General features: G+C 39.4%; 1 protein-coding gene across 4 annotated transcripts in view; it reads left to right on the top strand.

Moving 5' to 3' along the window:
* The window catches only part of MAP4K5 (mitogen-activated protein kinase kinase kinase kinase 5), a 125345-nt gene that overhangs the window by 27142 nt on the left and 79500 nt on the right, over nt 1-18703 (top strand). Inside the window, exon 1 of one of the 4 annotated variants that reach the window (XM_039329461.1) lies at nt 9168-9230. The exons of the other annotated variants lie outside the window; for them this stretch is intronic. The gene's annotated coding sequence lies outside the window, so the exon portion shown is untranslated. Of the gene's footprint in view, nt 1-9167; nt 9231-18703 lie in introns of those variants that run through there. 4 annotated transcript variants of the gene reach the window in all.

The following is an 18703-nucleotide window of genomic DNA, read 5'->3' on the forward strand; positions in this document are numbered from 1 at the left end:
TCAAGCTTATGCATTTATTTTTTTCCTCTAGGTTTTAATGTTTTTTTTTCCTCAAAGGAATTACAGGGAATCGTAACCATGTTAATCAGAGTTATTTGGATTGGAGTGTTGTTAGATTGCATTAGATGTTCTCCCGAAGCTTGTTGGGAGGAAAACAAGCAAATGTTTGTAAGTTATTCTACCACCCCCATTTTGGAAATATAAATTTCAGCTGTTAAAATAAAAACAATTTTAGTTCTGTGTAGGCTAAATTTTGATAATTGGCTATTCATCTAAGGAAAAAAGATATGATTGTGTTTAATATTATACACCCATTTAGTTCAGTTTTTTTATTTTACAGTCACTGACTTATTCAGACCGTTTCTTTATCTATTATATTTAGTAAGGTCTCTAAGAAAAGTTTGTTCTGACTTAGGATAAATTTTACTTGTGACATCTAGATTTTCTTTATGCTTTTTACCTATTAACAGGGCCATCTTAATTTTCTCGCTTACTCTTTAGAATCTTCAGATCTCACTAGTAGTTTTTATTTATTTTATTTTTTATTTTATTTTATTATTTTATTTTAATGCTGTCTTTCAGTCTGGAGGCCCAAGGTAATGCACATAGTGCTCCTTTTTATTTTACTATACAGCTACTTCAGACTTGGCTGAAATAGGATAGTTTAATAGGGTTGTGCTTAGTGACAAAGCATATGCTTTGCCTGCTGAAGATCTAAAGTTGTATTCCAGGCAGCTCCATGCAAAGTGGGTGAAAAAAATGTGATCCACCCACTACTCTCTTCTCTTCTAAAGTGTCAGAGTGCACAAGTGAATAGAGCTGAATATCTTCCTTTCCCCCTTATTTGGCTTATGTCAGAGGAGTTAAGAATTTGGCTAGAATCTAGATGATTTGGGGCCAGTCACTTTCTTTTAGTTCAGCCTTACCTCACAGGTGAAAATAGAAGTAAAAGCATCAGGTACACTGCCTTGAATTGCACAAAAGCCTAGACCTCTGGCAAGGATGATTGATGCCTTTTCTTCCTTTTCTTTGTTCCTATCCAGGTTTTTTTCTCTGACATCATTGTTCCTTTGTTTTGTATTTGCTTTTGGGCGTTTTGTATTCTTCCATGTTTTAAATGTTTTTAGCAACTTGTAAACTGCCCAGAGTCATTGGGAGTTATGCAGCATATAAATTTAATTGATGATGATGATAGGGATTCAACTGAATAAAATAATAATTTTTTAAAAAGTCAAGTGCAGCTCTCAGGCCAACAGATGATAGCTTTTGCTCTCCCAAAACTACAGATAGTCCTCAACGTACAACCACAATTGGGAGCAGAATTTCCATCTTAAGTTGTTGCAATTGTAAGTCGAGTCACACCTAATTTTACAACAGTTTTTAAGGGGGTCATTAAGTGAATCCAGCTTCCCCTATGTGTTATTAGTACACCACCTGGAGCTGCTCTGTGAGGGAGATAGCTGTTTCTAAATGTAATTAATAAAAATGTGGGCGTTTTTTTGCCAGAAATTGGCAAAAAGGTCCCAAATTGCAGTCATGTGATTATGGGCTGCTGCAGCCTCTAAATGTGAACCAGTTGCCAAGCATATGAATTGCGACCATGGAGGTGGTATGCTGGTTATAATTGTAAAAGGGTCATAACTTTGAACTGTCGCTAAATGAATAGTCAGAAGTCGAGGACTACCTGCTTTCCTTTGCTAAAGTATTCCACTAGTTAATAAGAATTTGTTTCCCTCTGTCTCTCTTTCAGCCTTGCTCTTACAAGCAGCAAGAAGAGGGTGCCTAGACTTGTTCCTGATAAATTAGGTTTCTTCATGGAAAAATTCATGTATGTTTTGGTACAGGTAGCCAAAGTTACAAAGGCGCTTTAAAAAGTGATTTATGAAGGTTTTTCCACACTTATGACCAGTTCAGCATCCCCATGGTCACATGACCAAAATTTAGATGCATGCAATATTTATGATGGTTGCGGTGTCCTGGGGTCATGTGATCGCCTTTTGTGACCTTCTGACAAGTAAAATCAATGGGGAAGCCAGATTCACTTTACAGATGTGTTATTAACTTAACAACCACAATGATTCATTTCACTGTGGCAAGAAAAGTCCTAAAATGGGGCAAGACTAATGTCTCCCTTAGCAACAGAAACTTTGGGCTCAATTATGGTCGTAAGCCAAGGACTACCTATACTGTGGTATGCTTAGTATATGAACTTTCACTTGGAAAAATTGTTTTTGGAAACACCTCAAATTTGCGTGTTAAGGTTTTCAGTTCTTGAATGTTCCAAATTTTAAATACTAGTAGCAATTTGAGATAATTCTGCTTATCTCAGACTGAAGGTGTCCACAGGATATGGTCAAAAAAGTTAAGTTGGTCACTGCTTGAACTGGTGTTTTTTTTTAATGTCCATCAAGCTTCAAATGCACTACTGCAGCTACCATCTTGACTTTTTTTTAAAATCATTTTCTTCTCCCGCATCAACCAGCTGCGTTTAGTAAGTCCGTTCTGGTTTAATGTGAACAGAAGAATCGTACAGATTCTGCAATGGCTCTGAACAGTATCCCAGGTCTAACCTATACAGAGGATTTAAAGTGTCTACAACTAGAGCAGTGGTTCTCAACCTTTTTAATGCCGCGACCCCCAACCAATCGTAAGTCGAGGACTACTCAACCGGTCGTAAGTCGAGGACTACTCAACTGGTGCAGCACCGTTTGCAGAATGGGACTTTTGGCGGGCTCAGCAGGGCAGAGACAGCCTGGACAATTCCTATTGGCTTTTGAAAGCCAATAGAATTAGACTCTATTCAAGAGAGTCTATTCTATTGGCTTTCAAAAGCCAATAGAATAAAAGGGAGTAGCACAGCTAAGGAAAAGGGGGAAAAATGGCGGACTGCATTGTTTGGCGAGCCCCGTGAAATGGTTGTTCGACCCCAAATGGGGTCCTGACCCACAGATTGAGAACCACTGAACTAGAAGAATAGATGTTCTTGAACTGAAAAGGTATTTTTGCTAGAGCCTTATTGTTGGTTGGCACATACAACATTCCTAAGCCTTTAGACCATATTTACACTCTGAACTGTTTTCTTCCCTTTCTTCTTTCCTTTTCAATAATAACAATATTAGTGAGGTGTGTGTGTGTGTATTCAATAAAAACATAGAAAAACGAACACCAAGATAAAAATAAACAAAACCATTTAATATAAACAAGCTTGTAAGTAAAAGATTTACTGAGCTTTCTTCAGCCAGACTGCCAACGTCATCAGAGTTGGAATGCTAGGTGATTAGGGAGCTTGCCTATATAGCTGCCTGTCTCTGCGCCCAGCTTCACGAGCGCGTCATCGGCCCGTTGATTGTGTTAATCTGCAACGTGCTAAGTTGATTTGCATCCGGCACCCTTCAATTACATTGGGGAAACAGCTAAAAGGCTCAGGACTAGGGTCCATGATCATGAACTGGCAATTAAAAGACAAGAGCAGCGCTCACAAGTGTGGACCCACATGGCCAACCTGGACCACACATTCGATCTGGAAAACGCACAGGCCATATCCTGTGAGACCACTAAGGGTGGCCGGCTTCTTAAAGAAGCCTGGTTTTCAGATGAGAATTCCATCAACCGGCATATAGACCTCCTACCGGCGTACCAGACTCTTAGAAGGTGGGAGAGACAACGTTGCAATCCACGGAGCAGATGGCCATCCCGCACGGTGCAAAAGCAGGACCATGGCTTTACAAATGGGGAAACTGCAATCCCTAGGGAGGACAGCGAACTGGCAAAAAGGGAGGGGGGCCAGAGGACACCACAATGAGATAGCAACCGGCAAGATTGGAGCGACAGGGCTACAGGTGAGGCGGCAATAGCTGCTATGGGAGGAGACGACAAATTAACGATGTGTCAAGATCTGGTGTTGGAAACGGACGCACGGAAGCGGCTCGGAAGGAGAGACAAAAAGGGGGGGGAACTAGGGAGCAGGAACATCCGAACAGCTGCTCTTCGCAGGATTGGGGAGAGGGAGCTATCGGTGAAACAATGGTGGCCTTAGGGGAGGATGACAGCTCTACAGGGCATTTGAAATGCAGATTGAGAGATCGCTCCAAAATGAGAGAGGAGAGAGAGGAGCAGAGACAGCTTGATAGCTGCCCTCCAGGCGCCTGCACGCGTGCTAGAAAAGCAATGGAGGATCTGAACACAACTATCAGGTCCACCAACAGGCTGCCGGATGCAAATCAACTTAGCACATTGCAGATTAACACAATCAATGGGCCGATGATGTGCTCGAGAAGCCGTGTGCAGAGACAGGCAGCTATATAGGCAAGCTCCCTAATCACCTAGCATTCCAACTCTGATGATGTCAGTAGTTTGGCTGACGAAAACTCAGTAACTCTCTTATTTACAGCCTTGTTTATATTAAATGGTCCTGTTTATTTTTATCCTGGTGTTCATTTATACCCAGGATCCACATTTTTAATGTTATTAAGGATATAGAAAGAAATCTTTTGCCTTGTATCAGCTCAGAAGGGTATGTCTGGTTGATGAGAACTAAAAAGTTCGAAATAACTATTCCATTCTCCCTTAATTCTTTGTTAGCAATCCAAATTTTATAATATAAATGATGTCGCAGTTGCGACTGCTGCCTGTGGATGGCTCTAGTTTGAGCTGATACAAGGCAAAAGATTTCTTTCTCCCATATTTGGGTGGACAGGGTGCATCAAAAAGCACTCAAGGTAATTCTTCCCCCTGTCTCTTCCCTCCCTGACACAGCTGACAAAGTGAGAAAGAGCCTGTGGCCTAGAAGTTAACACAGCTGCTTAACATGCAGACAGCCCAGGTTCGAATCTCAGAAGGGTATGTCTGGTTGAAAAGCATTTAAAAACATGGAAACATACAAGGACAATACAAAAGAATGAAACAAGATGGCAGAGAAAACAAACTTGGATGAGAACAAAGTAAAGGAAGAAGAGGTACATGAATCGTCCTTGCCAAAGGACTAAGCAAATAGTCATATCTTCATGGCCCTTTGAAATACCAATGGGGTGAGGGCTGTTCAAATTTTGCAGGGGAGACCTTCATTCCGGAGGGGAGCACTACATGCTTCCGGTGTTCAATAGATGGCATTATTTAATCAATGAAACCCAGAGCTCACCAACCCTGCCAAATCAAATTGGCTAGGCAGATACCGTGGGAGACAGGTGGCCCCTTGTGTAACAGGCCCTATGCCATGTAGGGATTTATCGGTAGCAATCAGAACCTTGAATTACACCTGGAAGCAAACTTGCAATCGGTGCAGCTCAGAAAGCAGCAGAGGGATTATGCGGGCATACCTTGCCCATTGCTGCCTTCCTTGTTACATTCTGGACCAGCTGAAGCCTTTTGTATTCAGATCCAGAGAACTGCTTCCTCTTTAGAGTGAATTGTTGTTGGATTTTCATAACCAAACCAAATCATGGTTTGCAATTCCAGTCTGAACATGTATAAACTATAGCTTGCTGATTCAAATGTTAATAGGAAACTACAGTTGGAGTTAAAAGGGAAATGACTGATGGAATTTGGTTTCAAGGACTGGATTGCATATGTCCCAGCCCTTAGTTTGGGGTAGATTAATGAGGTGGATTTTCTAGGATTCAGACATTAGAGTCCAAGTTTTCTCTTTTGTTACAACTGCCCTATTTGGTTGGTTTCAACAGACTTCCTGTCACCATGAAATGGGATGCCTGAAGTCAGTTGATATTCGTGCAGCTTTCCTTTTCCTTCCTGATCTTATTCCCTGTTCAATCTAGGAGGTGTAGCACTTTCTCTCCCTCAGTTTTTACAGCATAGTCTGGGCTGGTCTTGCAAAAGTTGAAATTGCATAGGAGAGCAAAGATCTGCAACTTGGGCCACATTTCTGTACACTACATGTACTTTTACATTTTAGAAGATCAAGTAGAGCACTGCTGACTAACTTGCAGTCTGTGAGGCACAAATGGAGATGTCCATACAGAAATGGAGGCCAGTAGCACCGTATTGCCTGTTCTTATATTAGACAATATTGCTCTAGATCAGGGGTGTCAAACTCGCAATGTCACGTGATGTGTTGCGATGTATTGCAACTTTTTTGCCATTGCCGGTAATGGGGTGGGTGCAATTTCGCTATGATGCATCCGGCCTGCGGGCCGGCAGTTTGACACCCCTGCTTTAGATAGACCGGTAGCTGTAGAAGGTTATAGAAGGCCTTCTTTCCTTAAAGACTTTCTGTGCCTTCTATAAATATGCAAGAGATAAGAGCTGGAGTTGGGGAAAATGTCGTGGTATGGAATAATTTTAAAAGAACAATTTATTTTGTCTAGACACGTTGAAGCTTCTGTTCCACAGATCTGTACTCCTAGAATGGCCAGATAGATTGTTGATCATTCTCAGAAGCAGATCATGTTCTGTTCTTAAACCTCTTCCCACAGGGCTGATTCAATTTACTTTTGCCAAGCTTCAAAGCTACATTTTCTATATTCTGGTTCTGCTTAACACATTTTGAATTAATTTTATTCAAGTTTTGTGATTTGATTACATTTTAATTTGATAATTGGTATTCATCGGTATTTTGTGACTATTTTACTGGAGATTCTTAGGCGGGCAGAAAAAACAAATACAGGTCTCGAAAAAAAAATCTTTGGTGGTATTTGCACCACCCTGAAACTTTTATATTTTTTATTGTTGTTCTGTTTTGCTCAAGTAGACAAACCTGTTTGGGGAGTTTGCAGAAGTTTAAGAATTTGATTCCTGTTTCCTTCTAGTGCTATAAACACTGGATAGCAATCTCTATTGTCATAAGTGATATTTAATCCTATACCAAAGATAACATGCCACAAAAAAAATCTTCTTTGGTCTGACTTTTTTTTTTAAATAGTGGTAATCAGTCCAGAGCCCTTCATGTAGCTTGCTATACTTACACAATACATTTAACTTGGTTCCTGAGTTAACACATTTTTTTTTAAAAAAAATGATACACTGAACCCTAAAGTATTTCAAATAGGCTAGATTAACATAACAAGCTAAGACACAAAAAATTAGCCATGCTAAAACTAACCTGAAAGATTGAGAGCAATAGAAAAAGGGGACGACAGAGAATGAAGTGGCTGGATGGAGTCACTGAAGCAGTAGGCGTGAGCTTAAATGGACTCCAGAAGATGGTAGAGGACAAGAAGGCCTGGAGGAACGTTGTCCATGGGGTTGCGATGGGTCGGATACGACTTTGCAATTAACAACAAGAACAAAAACTAACCTAGCTTCCTGCATTGTGCTGATGTGGCAATTAGATTTGTAACTAATCTGGTTGCGTGTGTTGTACAAGCACATCCAATTTATTACTGTGGTATGATTTAATACACATACACGGTATGTAATTTCACTTAAAGGGGGATACATTAAGAGTATATTCAAGCATATGTTGTTATGTCTCATGTATATCATAAAATGTAAAATCCCAAACAAGCCTGTTTCTTGATAGGATGCTTCCAGAAGATAAGAAGATATAGTTCTTTCTTTTCCCAATTAGTCTTTTTTTCAAGTGAGTACATATGTCCATTTTTTCTAATAAATAATGTAATGGAGGAGGAGGGTCACTGTTTCATATGCTATTCTCCTGAGCTCACAATTGAAGCTGTAATTCTCTCCATGCTGATGTTGACTTCTGTTGAATCAACAGCTTCCTTTCCCATTTATCTTTTTTGTGAAATATGGCATTCTTATTAGTGGTAACTTTGGTTCAATAAACTAGGGACCTACGTGCATTAAGTTAAAACCCTCTTTTTATCTGTCTTTTTTTTTTTAAGGAATAAGTAGTCTTTCATCCAGTTCTTTTTCCCGCAAATCCATCCATTTCATTTTCCCCACCATTTGATGCTGACAGATGTTGCTCCATCCACTCACTTTCTATTTCTGCCAAATTGTGTCACTTCAAAGAGATTACAGGTAGTCCTCGATTTAATAACAGTTCGATTAGTGACTGTTTGAAGTTACAGCGGCACTGAAAAAAGTGACTTGTGACCATTTTCCTCATTTGTAACTGCTGCAGCATCCCCATGGTCACGTGATTTACATTCGGATGCTTGACAACTGGTTTATCTTTATGACAGTTGCAGTGTCCTGGGGTCCTGTGATCATCTTTTGCAACTTTCTGACAAGCAAAGTCAATGGGGAAGCCAGATTCACTTAACAACTGTGTTACTAATTTAACAACTGCAGTGATTCACTCAATAAATGTGACAAGAAAAATCGTAAAATGGGGCAAAACTCACTTAACAAATTTCTCACTTAGCAACATAATTCCGGGCTCAATTGTGATTGTGAGTTGAGGATGACCTGTAGTGTTTGTTTTTGGCTTAGGTGGGTCATCTAAGGGACTTTCATTTAAATATTTTCCAACAGCTATCAGGATTTTCTAGGAGCTCACTAAGCATTAACGCCCTCTTCTAATACATGGTCACACTATAAGAACTACAGCCTTTTTATATGGGATTCTCCTACCAGTGTTATACAGGGTAGCTCCTTGGCTCAATCTTTTATCTTGATCTCACATTATAGTCTGAACCTCTTTTTCTCAGAGGGATGAACTTTGCCATAGGTAATCCTTCCTTGGGTCACGTTATGAGCATTAGTCATTCCTCCAGGTAGCTCTCATGGTCTGGTGATAAAGTACAACTAATTCTTCACTTCCGACTGGAGCGGTCACGTATCAATAGAACATCGGTAATGAGAGACCTCATAACTCATCTTGGGATGCATTGAGTCATTCTTAGACTTGACGGTATTCAGAAGCTATGTGAGGTCTTGGATGCTATGCCAGCAACAAGCATTCATTTTTCTGTTCCAGTCAAAGTCCATTTAGCTATATCGACTCCACCTCTCTTCTTTTAATCAAGAAGCTTGTATATCTTTATGTCTTTAGGTTTCGAGTAACTTTTAAAGATAAGTTCTGGTTAGTGAACTATCTCTCTCTCTCTCTCTCTCTCTCTCTCTCTCTCTCTCTCTCTCTCTCTCTCTCTCTCTCTCTCTCTCTCTCTCTCTCTCCTCCCCCCCCCCTTTCTCTCCCTTTGAGCAGTTTGTTTTGTCTTGTCTTGAAAAGGAGGGCCAAGGCCAGTTCTGAGAGGCAGATCTGTTTTAACTGCTGAAGTCTGTGAAGTCTCTGTTTAGGCAATGTTTTTCCAAACACCCTTTCCGAGAATGGAGCCTGTCACCGCTTTCTCTCTCCTAGCTCCAGCTGGGTAAGTGTACAGAATCCATAATCGCTGCTAGCAGTGTAGAAAATGAAAAGGCTATGAACGATACAAAAGGCTGCTGGTTTCCCTTTTTTCCCCCTCTAGCAGTCCAAACTGGCTTCCTGTTTGCTTAATAGCTTGTTGCTGATAGATCTGCCATAAATACCAGGGATACCAGATAGTTTTATCTTGTAAATTGTTCCGAAGGTGGCTGTTACCAGGAGTATGGTGTGTATACTCATGTAAGTGGTGCTCCTGCTAGCTGTGGGTATCAATCAGGCGGATGCAGCAGAATTCCCTCCACCAATTTAGTGTATAGTAAAATTGATATTATAAAGATAGTGATAATAGTAATAATAGTTATAATAACAACTGTGGCAAAAGTAAGCAAAGATAGTACCAATAGCGATAGGCACCTTGGCTACATTTAGAGCACCACTTGAACACCAACAGCGTTTAACCAGTCTGTCGCAAAAGGCAACTTTGAACAGCTCACATCCTGTGACAGTATCTTTAATATTATTAAATAACAACATCTATCTGCCTATCCCGGGTCCCTGGGGAGGACTTGATAGGGGGATAAAAATGCCAAATCCGGTCTAAAAATCTGACTGACTGTGGGACAAACCATAATAATAACAGTAATAGCACACCAACTCCTCAATAGCTTGAGATCCTAAAGCCCATTGAGGCTTTTAAATGGTTCTAGAGGCCTTCCCCAATAAGAACAAGCCAAGGACGACTGAGGCAGTGTGTTCCCCAGGTGTTTGGAGTAGGCATGCAGAATCATTCTTGGTACGGTGGACCCTGTTATTTCCTTGTGCTTTTCCATACAGGACTTTATAGATAATTACCAGTGCTTTGAATTCAGCCCAGATACCTATTGGTTGCCACTGTGGCAACCCCAAAATAGGAATAATTCAGCAATAACATGGTTCCCTGTTCAGCTGGCTGGCTTTCATATTCTGTACCAGTTGCCTCTTCTGAGTGTCTTCAAAGGCAGCCTTATGGAGCGATAGAAAAAAACTATGTCAGCAGCTACAAATGTGCAGATAAGAAAACTAGCAGACCGGAAGAATAAGAGATTGACAAGCAGTAATGCCTGGATTAAGACTGACCAGACCCCAAAAAGCTAGTTTCTAGTCCAGGTTTAGATAGCCATTGCCTCAGTCTATCAGTGTAGCCTTTCCTAGCCTGGTGCCCCACATCATGCTTACAAGTATAAGTAATAGGAATCTTTTGATGTTTATTGAATTAGATATATTTTAAGTTTTTGTTTTTAACAGAAGCCGTAACAAAGTTTCATCATTCTATCCTAAATTAGGTTAGTAGAATCCTTAATTATATTGCAGCTTAGATGTAGACTTGTGTAAAAGTCATCCCAGAATATGGCTTTTGAATGCATTTGTTTATATTTCTCAACTGCCTTGCAGATAACCCCAATCTTGCCTTCCTGTCTTCCGTGAATGTGGTTTGAATTGATAGATTTTTTTTCCACTGTAAAAACAAATTGAAATATATTTTGAAGTTACTCTAAATCAGGAGTGTCAAACTGCTGGCCAGGACGAAACTGCACTCACCCCATTGCTGGCAATGGGGAAAAAGTTCTGATATGTTGCGCGATGTCACGTGATGTTGCGAGTTTGACATGTCTGCTCTAAATGAATAGTTAATAAATTTCATAACTGTTTAAATTGGTCTCAGCTAATCAGATACTTTGTTGAACTGAGCTAGGTACCCTGACAAAGATACGTCAAACAGCACCATAATCTCTTGACTACTTTTTCCAAGCTTTCACCATATTATTTTCACCTATTTCTGCCTTCATAAATATTACAGATTTCCTTTTAGTAAAAACTACAATTTTCAAATCAGCTAATGTTGCATCAGGTATCTGCTATTCCAGCAGTGTCATGGGGATGAAGATTTATTAATTTAGTAAATAAGTTTATATAAGCACCCAACTACACACAGTGGCTCCAAGTAGCGTACAACATTAAAAGTCCACAGGTTTTTTTTTTTAAATCACAATTATACTCTCTCCTCTCGGTGGTAACAACAGCTCCTAATGGGGTCCCCAGGCCCACTGACAAAACTAGGTCTTCAAGGCCTTGCAGAAAAGCAACAGGGCAGGTGCCATCTTATCTGTGGGGAAAGATGTTTCAAAGGGAGGGAGCCATCACAGAGAAGGCTCTTTTCCTAGGTCCCACCAGATGTAGGTCCTTGCTGGTTGGAACCTGCAACATATTCTGCCTTCCTGCTCTGGTGGGCTAGGTAGATGTAATTGGGGAGAGGTGATCTGTCAAATAACTTGGAGACAAGCCATCTAACATTCAGTTAGAATATTCTTTCCAAATTAGTTATTGCTTCCAATAGCTGTACGTTTCAGATTAGAAAGTGGTTGAGATGTGTTTGATTAGGAAACTTTCATCTATTAGATTATTACAGTCAAAGAGTTCACTGTAAAAAGGAGTTAAAACTGTTACTAATTTCAAATGCAGAAGTTCTACATCTATGCTTTAATGCAGCGGTTCTCAACCTATGGGTCGCGACCCCATTTGGGGTCGATCGACTATTTCTCAGGGGTCGCCAAAGAAGGCAATCCTCCATTTCCCCCCCTCGGGGCAGCGCCGCGCATGCGCGCCACGCATGGGGGCACCGCCGCGCATGCGCACCACACATGGTGCGCCACCACACATGGGGCGGTGCTGCGCATGCACACCACGCATGGGGGTGCCGGCGCGCATGCGCAGCACATTTGTGTAACGGGGGTCGCCGTCACACAAATGTTGAGAACCACTGCTTTAAAGTGCTGGTTTAATAGTGGGAACAAGTTACTTGAAAGACCGTGCTTTCCAATATATTATTAAAATCTTCAAATAGAGTTTATTTACAGCATTTTGAGGCTCTTGAGATGTTGGATTTCAACTTGCATTATTCTCAATCAGAATAGAGCTGGATGGGACCTTAGGGGTCTTCTAGTCAACCCTCTGCTCCAGCAGGAGACCCTATATCCTAATCAGACAGGTGGCTGTCCAATCTTTTCTTAAAAACCTCCAGTGATGAACTACCTATAACAGTGATGGCGAACCTTTTAGAGACCGAGTGCCCAAACTGCAACCCAAAACCCACTTATGCATCGTCGGGTGCTGGGTGGGTGTGGCCCATTGGGTGGGCATGGCTGCAGTGGTAACAGCAGTCTGGGTGGGACTAAAAAAGTTCAATCAATCAATTCCAACTTTGTGAGATCTTTTTTTTCCCCCCCGAGAAGTTGAAATTGACTGATTGATTGAACCTTTTTTTTTTTTTTTTGCACACAGCAGAGGCCTAAAGCGAAAAGGTTTTATAAAATCCAGCTGAAGGCCTAGGGGTGACGGTGTGCGTGCCCACAGAGAGGGCTCTGAATGCCGCCTCTGGCACCCGTACCACAGGTTCGCCACCACTGCACTAAGGATTTATAAAGTGGTACTAATACAATGTGCGGCAGCAGCCAAAAAAGCTAACACAATCGTTGGTTGTATAAACAGAGGCAAAGAATCAAAATCGCATGAAGTATTAGTACCACTTTATAAATCCAGTTTAGTATCATCTGCAAATTTGATGTCTTCCCCTTCCCTCATCTAAGTCATTTATGAAGATATTGAAGAGTACTGGGCCTAAGACGGAGTCTTGTGGTACCCTATTGCTTACTTCTCTCCATATGGCTGTAGTACCATTAAGGACTACTTGTTGAGTATGATTTGTCAGCCAGTTACAAATCCATCTGGTGGTGGTGCTATCTATCCCACACTTATGGTCTACTTTGTCAAATGCCTTGCTGAAGTCTAAGTATACTATGTCCACAGCATTTCGCTGGTTTACTAATTTTGTCAAAGAATGAAATAAGGTTGGTTTGATATAATCTGTTTTTAACCAACCTGTGCTGGCTACTAGTTATAACTTTGCTTCTAGATGTTCACAGATATGTTTTTTGATTATTATTTTTTCAGTATCTTCACAGATATTGATGTTAGGCTGATTGGTCTGTAGTTTCTGCTTTTTTTTCTTTTCTTTTTTGAAGATGGGAACCACAGCAGCTCTTTCCAATCCTCCAGTTCCCCAGTGCTCCAGGGATTTTTAAAGATATGGCACAGTAGTTCTGAGATAACATCTATCAGCTCCTTCAGAACACTGGGATGTAATCCATCAGGTCCCACTGATTTATGTGTTATCTTACCATTTTCTTGCTTATTTTAATTTTTATTTCTAGTCTGTCTTGTACAGTTAAATTTTTGGTAGGTTGGGCTATAGTTTCTTTTTGCGTGAAGATTGATGCAAAGAATGAGTTAAACAGCTTTGCTTTCTCTCTACTTCCTGTTACTTCCTTGCCATCTTCTCTCTTAAGTGAAATGACTGCTTCCTTGACTTTTTTCTTGTTATTTATATGTTGAAAGAAATTTTTTAAATTATCTTTGACTTTTGTTGCAATTCTTTGTTCATTCTGAGCCTTTGCTTTCCTGACTTCATCTCTACAGATTCAGGCTATCTGCTGATATTCTGCCTTAGTTAGGTGTCCCTCTTTCCATTTTTTGTATTTATCCTTTATGTCTTTCAGTTTATCAGAGAGGTCTTTGTGCATCCATCCTGGTTTCTTTTTGGATTTCTTGTTTTTCTTTTTCAGTGGCATTGTGTTGGATTGGCTTTTATGATCAATAAAATTTTTCAGAGTTTCCCACATTTCCTGAGTTGCTTTCTCTTTTAGGATTTTTATTCATAGAATTTTTCTTAGGCTCTCTCTGCGTTTGTTAAAATCAGCTTTTTTAAAGTTTAAGACACTGGTTGGATTATATTCTATGCTTGTATTATATTATGTTGCTATTCTTTTCTGCATAATTAAAGACTACCTGGTTGGAATGGGGGAGTTTTAATCAACAGGTAAGACAGCATTAAGTTCAAAAAGGCTGTTTCAATCAAAGAAGTCAGCTTGTTTTCATCCCTATAAACTTCTAGTTCAGCTTTTAAGTAAATCTTACCATTTTTCAAAATCTGTATTTTAATTCTGACTCACTGAAACTTAGTTTTGCATTTATGCTGATGTGCAATTTCACAACATTTTTAATTTCTTATTTAGATATTTTAGCTTCTGAGAGTAATGTTTTTAATTATTATTGGGCAACAGATAAATGCCAAGGTAGGTGATAGCACTTGGCTAACCTCTTCTAGTCTCAGAAGTTAATCAGGTTCAGCTTGGTTTGTGTTTGTACAAGAGACTCCCAGGGAATACCAGAGCTGCAGGCTAGACTAAGAAGTTGAAAACATCATAGAAAAGGGGGATACAAACCATTTTCCCACTGTTGTTAAGACAACTGGATGGATATTTCATCAGGTGTCAACCTGAATTCAAAGGAGATGTTATCTTTGTCACATGCATGCAATAATGTTTTATTCCCCAACACAGGGGCAGGACTTGTGATTAGCCCTTAGGTTTGTTGTTTTGGAATTATAGTCCAACTGTTTTGGAGAGCATCTGGTTATAGAAGGCTATTGCATACAATTTGGGTTTGTTTTTTGTTTTAAATATGCATTTCTATTTTAAAAATTGATGTGGCTATTAAGATGAATTTTTGGAAACCTAAGAACTACAGAATAAGATCAAGCAAAGCAAAATTTAGTGCTTTGTTCAATATCCCTTATTGTTCTTGGTGCTAGTTGTAAATCGTTGTCTGATGGTTATGTGTTTGGATCTGCATAGAACTGCTTGCTAGTAATGGAGAAGAGTGGTAGACTGAATTGTTAATTTCCTGCTTAATATGGTTACTATAGTTTCCCCATAGTTCTCCTGCATAACTTTTAACTTCTTAAGACCAGCAGTCTTAGCAGTTTGCTAAGGGTCTTGATCAACCTGTTTCAGCTTTCTTCCATACATAGGAGGAGAAGGAAGGCATTAAACACTTGCAAGGCCACAATAGCTACCTGATGCAGTCAGTTTTCTGGTTTGTAGGTTACATGAAAGAAAGGTGAGGGAGGTTTTCACTATATTGCTGCTGTTACCAGGGTTAGAATAAAGAGCCCAGTCAAGTTCAAGTGCAATCTTATGAGTCTTAATTCTGCTGGTGCTGTCATGAACTATGAGTAAAAAGGCAACAAGAATAACCTGTATTTGCTATCTGTGGCTGTCTGCTGCCTGCTTGGAGCTGCTACTTCAGTCTCATTAAAATCTTCCATGTGCACTTCTGGAAATTCTATGGTTTTATGCAAATCAGCGGAGAAATGATACCAGGAGGATTATGGGATATTTGAAAGCTAGAACTTTAAGCTGCCACCCAAAGCTTCCAGTTCTCCAAATATCCATAGCTGTGGAGAAACTTCCTCACTATCCTTTATAAGGGCTGGTGGAGTTTTTTTAAATCACATTTTTATTTTTCAAAATTCTGCTTTATCACATGCAGAGAGGACTGAATGTACCCTGCTTTGGCACAGATGTCTTCCTGCAGCCAAAGAAGGAAGCAGCTGTCTTCCTGGATTTAGGGTGACCCTCCTAGCCCTTTTACCCCATTGTCAGGGAGGAACAGCAGAATGGGGATTTGTGTGACCCAGACGATTAGGATAAAGCAGAAGAAAGAAAAGTGCAGAAAGGTGGAGAAAAGCACCTTTATTTTTCAGTGGTAGCATTGAGAATGGTGATAAATACCAAGGCTGTGGGCACTAATTGGAAAAATTTACTGTACAACATGGAATGTGGGCATTCCTTTAAGCGTAGCGATTTGAATATGTCTGCCTGTTTATAAAGACATCTGCATTGGCTTTTCTAAAATTTGCACAATTAAAAGAGTTCACCTGGATATGATTTCTTGGATAAGTTATCGCTCCCAAGTGTCAAACCTTATGCTTTATGAGAACTATGTCTGCAGAGATTGATGCATGTTACTTTAGGGCCTGGTTCACTTGTTTTCTTATGGCTAAACCATAATGAGATTTGTTTGTGTTGTGAAAATGCTGGGCTTAGAGAGTCATGCCCAGGTTTGTCGTAGTTGGGGAAACTCATTAGGTAGCATTAAGGCCAATTTCCCGTCCCTGCCTCTTCTTCTGGGTGGCTGTGGAAAAAAAAAAATCAAGAGAGATCCTCTGTATGTTCCTTTATAGGTAGTCCTCAACTTACAACATTTCATTTAGAGACCTTTCAAAGCTACAACAGCACTGAAAAAAAATGACTTATGGCCATTTTTCACACTTTAAACTATTGCAGCATCTTGATGGTCAGGTGATCAAAACTCAGACACTTGACAACTGACTCATATTTATGATGGTTGCCGTATCCTGAAGTCATGTGATCACTTTTTGTGACCTTCTGACAAACAAAGTCAATAGGGGAAGCCAGATTCATAACAGCTATGTTAATAACTTAACAACTGCAATGATTTGTTTAACAACTGTAGCAAGATAGGTAATAAAATCTGGCAAAATTCATTTAAAAACTATCTCGCCTAGCAACAGAAATTTTGAATTCAATCACGATCGTAAGTCAAGGACTACCTGTATATTCCCAGAAGAAAGGCAGGATATTACTCTAGCAAATAATGTTTTGCTTGCCACGTTACCCAACCATTTTGGTTTGGCTTAGTTTGGTTTATATCAGGGGTTCCCAACCAGGGGTGCGAGACGATATTCCAGGGGGTACGAAAACTTGGATTTTCAAAATTATAGTCTATGTGCATAATTCGTTGCCATTATTTCGAACTTTTGTAAGGGGTGTGAGAATATATCAGAAGTGTTCTAGGGGTGTGGGGTATAGAAAAGGTTGGGAGCCATTGGTTTATATCATGTCGTAGTTGAATCTACTCCTTGGTACTTATCAATGAATCATGGTTAAGCAAAATGTGGGTTAATTTAAATGTAAATTCATTTAGAATATAGGGATGAACTAAATTGAAACGTTTAAAATTATTTCCATTTTATATGATCAGGCATATAAGCATTTAATTAGGCATATAAGCATTTAATTATCCATGTAAAAGTGACACTCATGAACATAAAACACATATTACTGCCAGAAATTCTCTCCTTGTATCTTCTCTGGTTTCACTAAATTTCAATACTATAGACTATTCATCTTAACCAACCTTGGTTTGGCTATAAAAAAGACTAACCATGATTTTTAAAAAGGCTGTTTCAACTGACTGGGTTTGCTCAACACATTAAGGTACAACATTTTGTAAACAAAAATACTTCAGTTCATATGTAAAACCAAATACTCATAAATTTTAGGGAGATACGAGTTTAAACATTCTTGGAGTAAACACATGTCTGTCATCAACAAAATTTTTTAAAATAAAACAAAAATAATAAATACATAAATTAAAAACAAAACTCAAAAGGTAGATTTGATAGTCCACTAGGACTTTTTCTGCCATCAGTTTTCTATGTTTTTATACATGAAATTGTTCTTAGCCTTAATCACAGTCACTAATGCAATACTCAACTTTTACTGGAGGGGAAATTTACACAAGACAGCAAAGTCTGAGGAAAGGGAGTACAGAAATTTGTGGTTCACCCTCCATTTTACAACCACAATTAAAAGGTGGCTCTAATTGCAACTCCATCTCTCCAGCATTAGTCATGATATAAACACAGTATGAATTGCTACATACTTCATAAACAGGTAGTTCTATGACATCTGTGACATTTGTGGAGTTTTTAATATTTGCCAGAACAAATACGGTAAGTGCAAACCTACACAAAAAGGGGCCCTGTAGTCTTTCAATCTTGTCTTATTTATTTGCAAAAAATTCAACAGCAGCTAACATCTGTTTAAAGAAGTAACTGGTGAGTAATAAAGAGTAATAATCCTGTTAAAAATAGAAATGTTGGATCAGCAAACAAACATAACCGCAAATAATAACAGTCAGAGTGAATTAAAAATCTAGAAACAAAACACATACCTATCACGAAATCTTGTATAAAACTAAACAATTGGTTTTGGTACTGATGGAAAATTAGTTTCATTTAATATAAAATCATTAAAATTAATATTAGTATCCCACATATTGCTTTGGTAAGACTACACTTAGAATACTGTGTCCAGTTCTGGTCATTGTGATTCAAAAAAGATGTTGAGATTCTAGAACGAGTGCAGAGAAGAGCAACAAAGATGATTAGGGGGCTGGAGGCTGAAGAATGGTGGCAGGAATTGAGTATGTCTACTCTAACAAAGAGAAGGACTAAGGATGACATGATAGCAATCTTCCAATATTTGAGGGGTGGTCACAAAGGAAGAGGGGGACAACTCTATTCTCCAAAGAACCTGAGGGCCGAGACAAAAAATAACAGATGAAAACTTATCAAAGAGAGATCTTAACCTAAAACTAAGGAGAAATTTTCTGATAGTGAGAACAATTTATCAGTGGAATGGTTTCCTTTCAGAAGTTCTGGATGCTTCATCATCTGAGGTATTCAAGAAGAAATTGGATAGTCATTTGTCCGGAATGGTATAGGATCTCCTG

The sequence above is a fragment of the Crotalus tigris genome, unplaced genomic scaffold, assembly GCF_016545835.1.
Source record: "Crotalus tigris isolate CLP2741 ecotype Arizona unplaced genomic scaffold, ASM1654583v1 scf7180000024398.1132909, whole genome shotgun sequence".
Classification (NCBI taxonomy): Eukaryota; Metazoa; Chordata; class Lepidosauria; order Squamata; family Viperidae; genus Crotalus; species Crotalus tigris.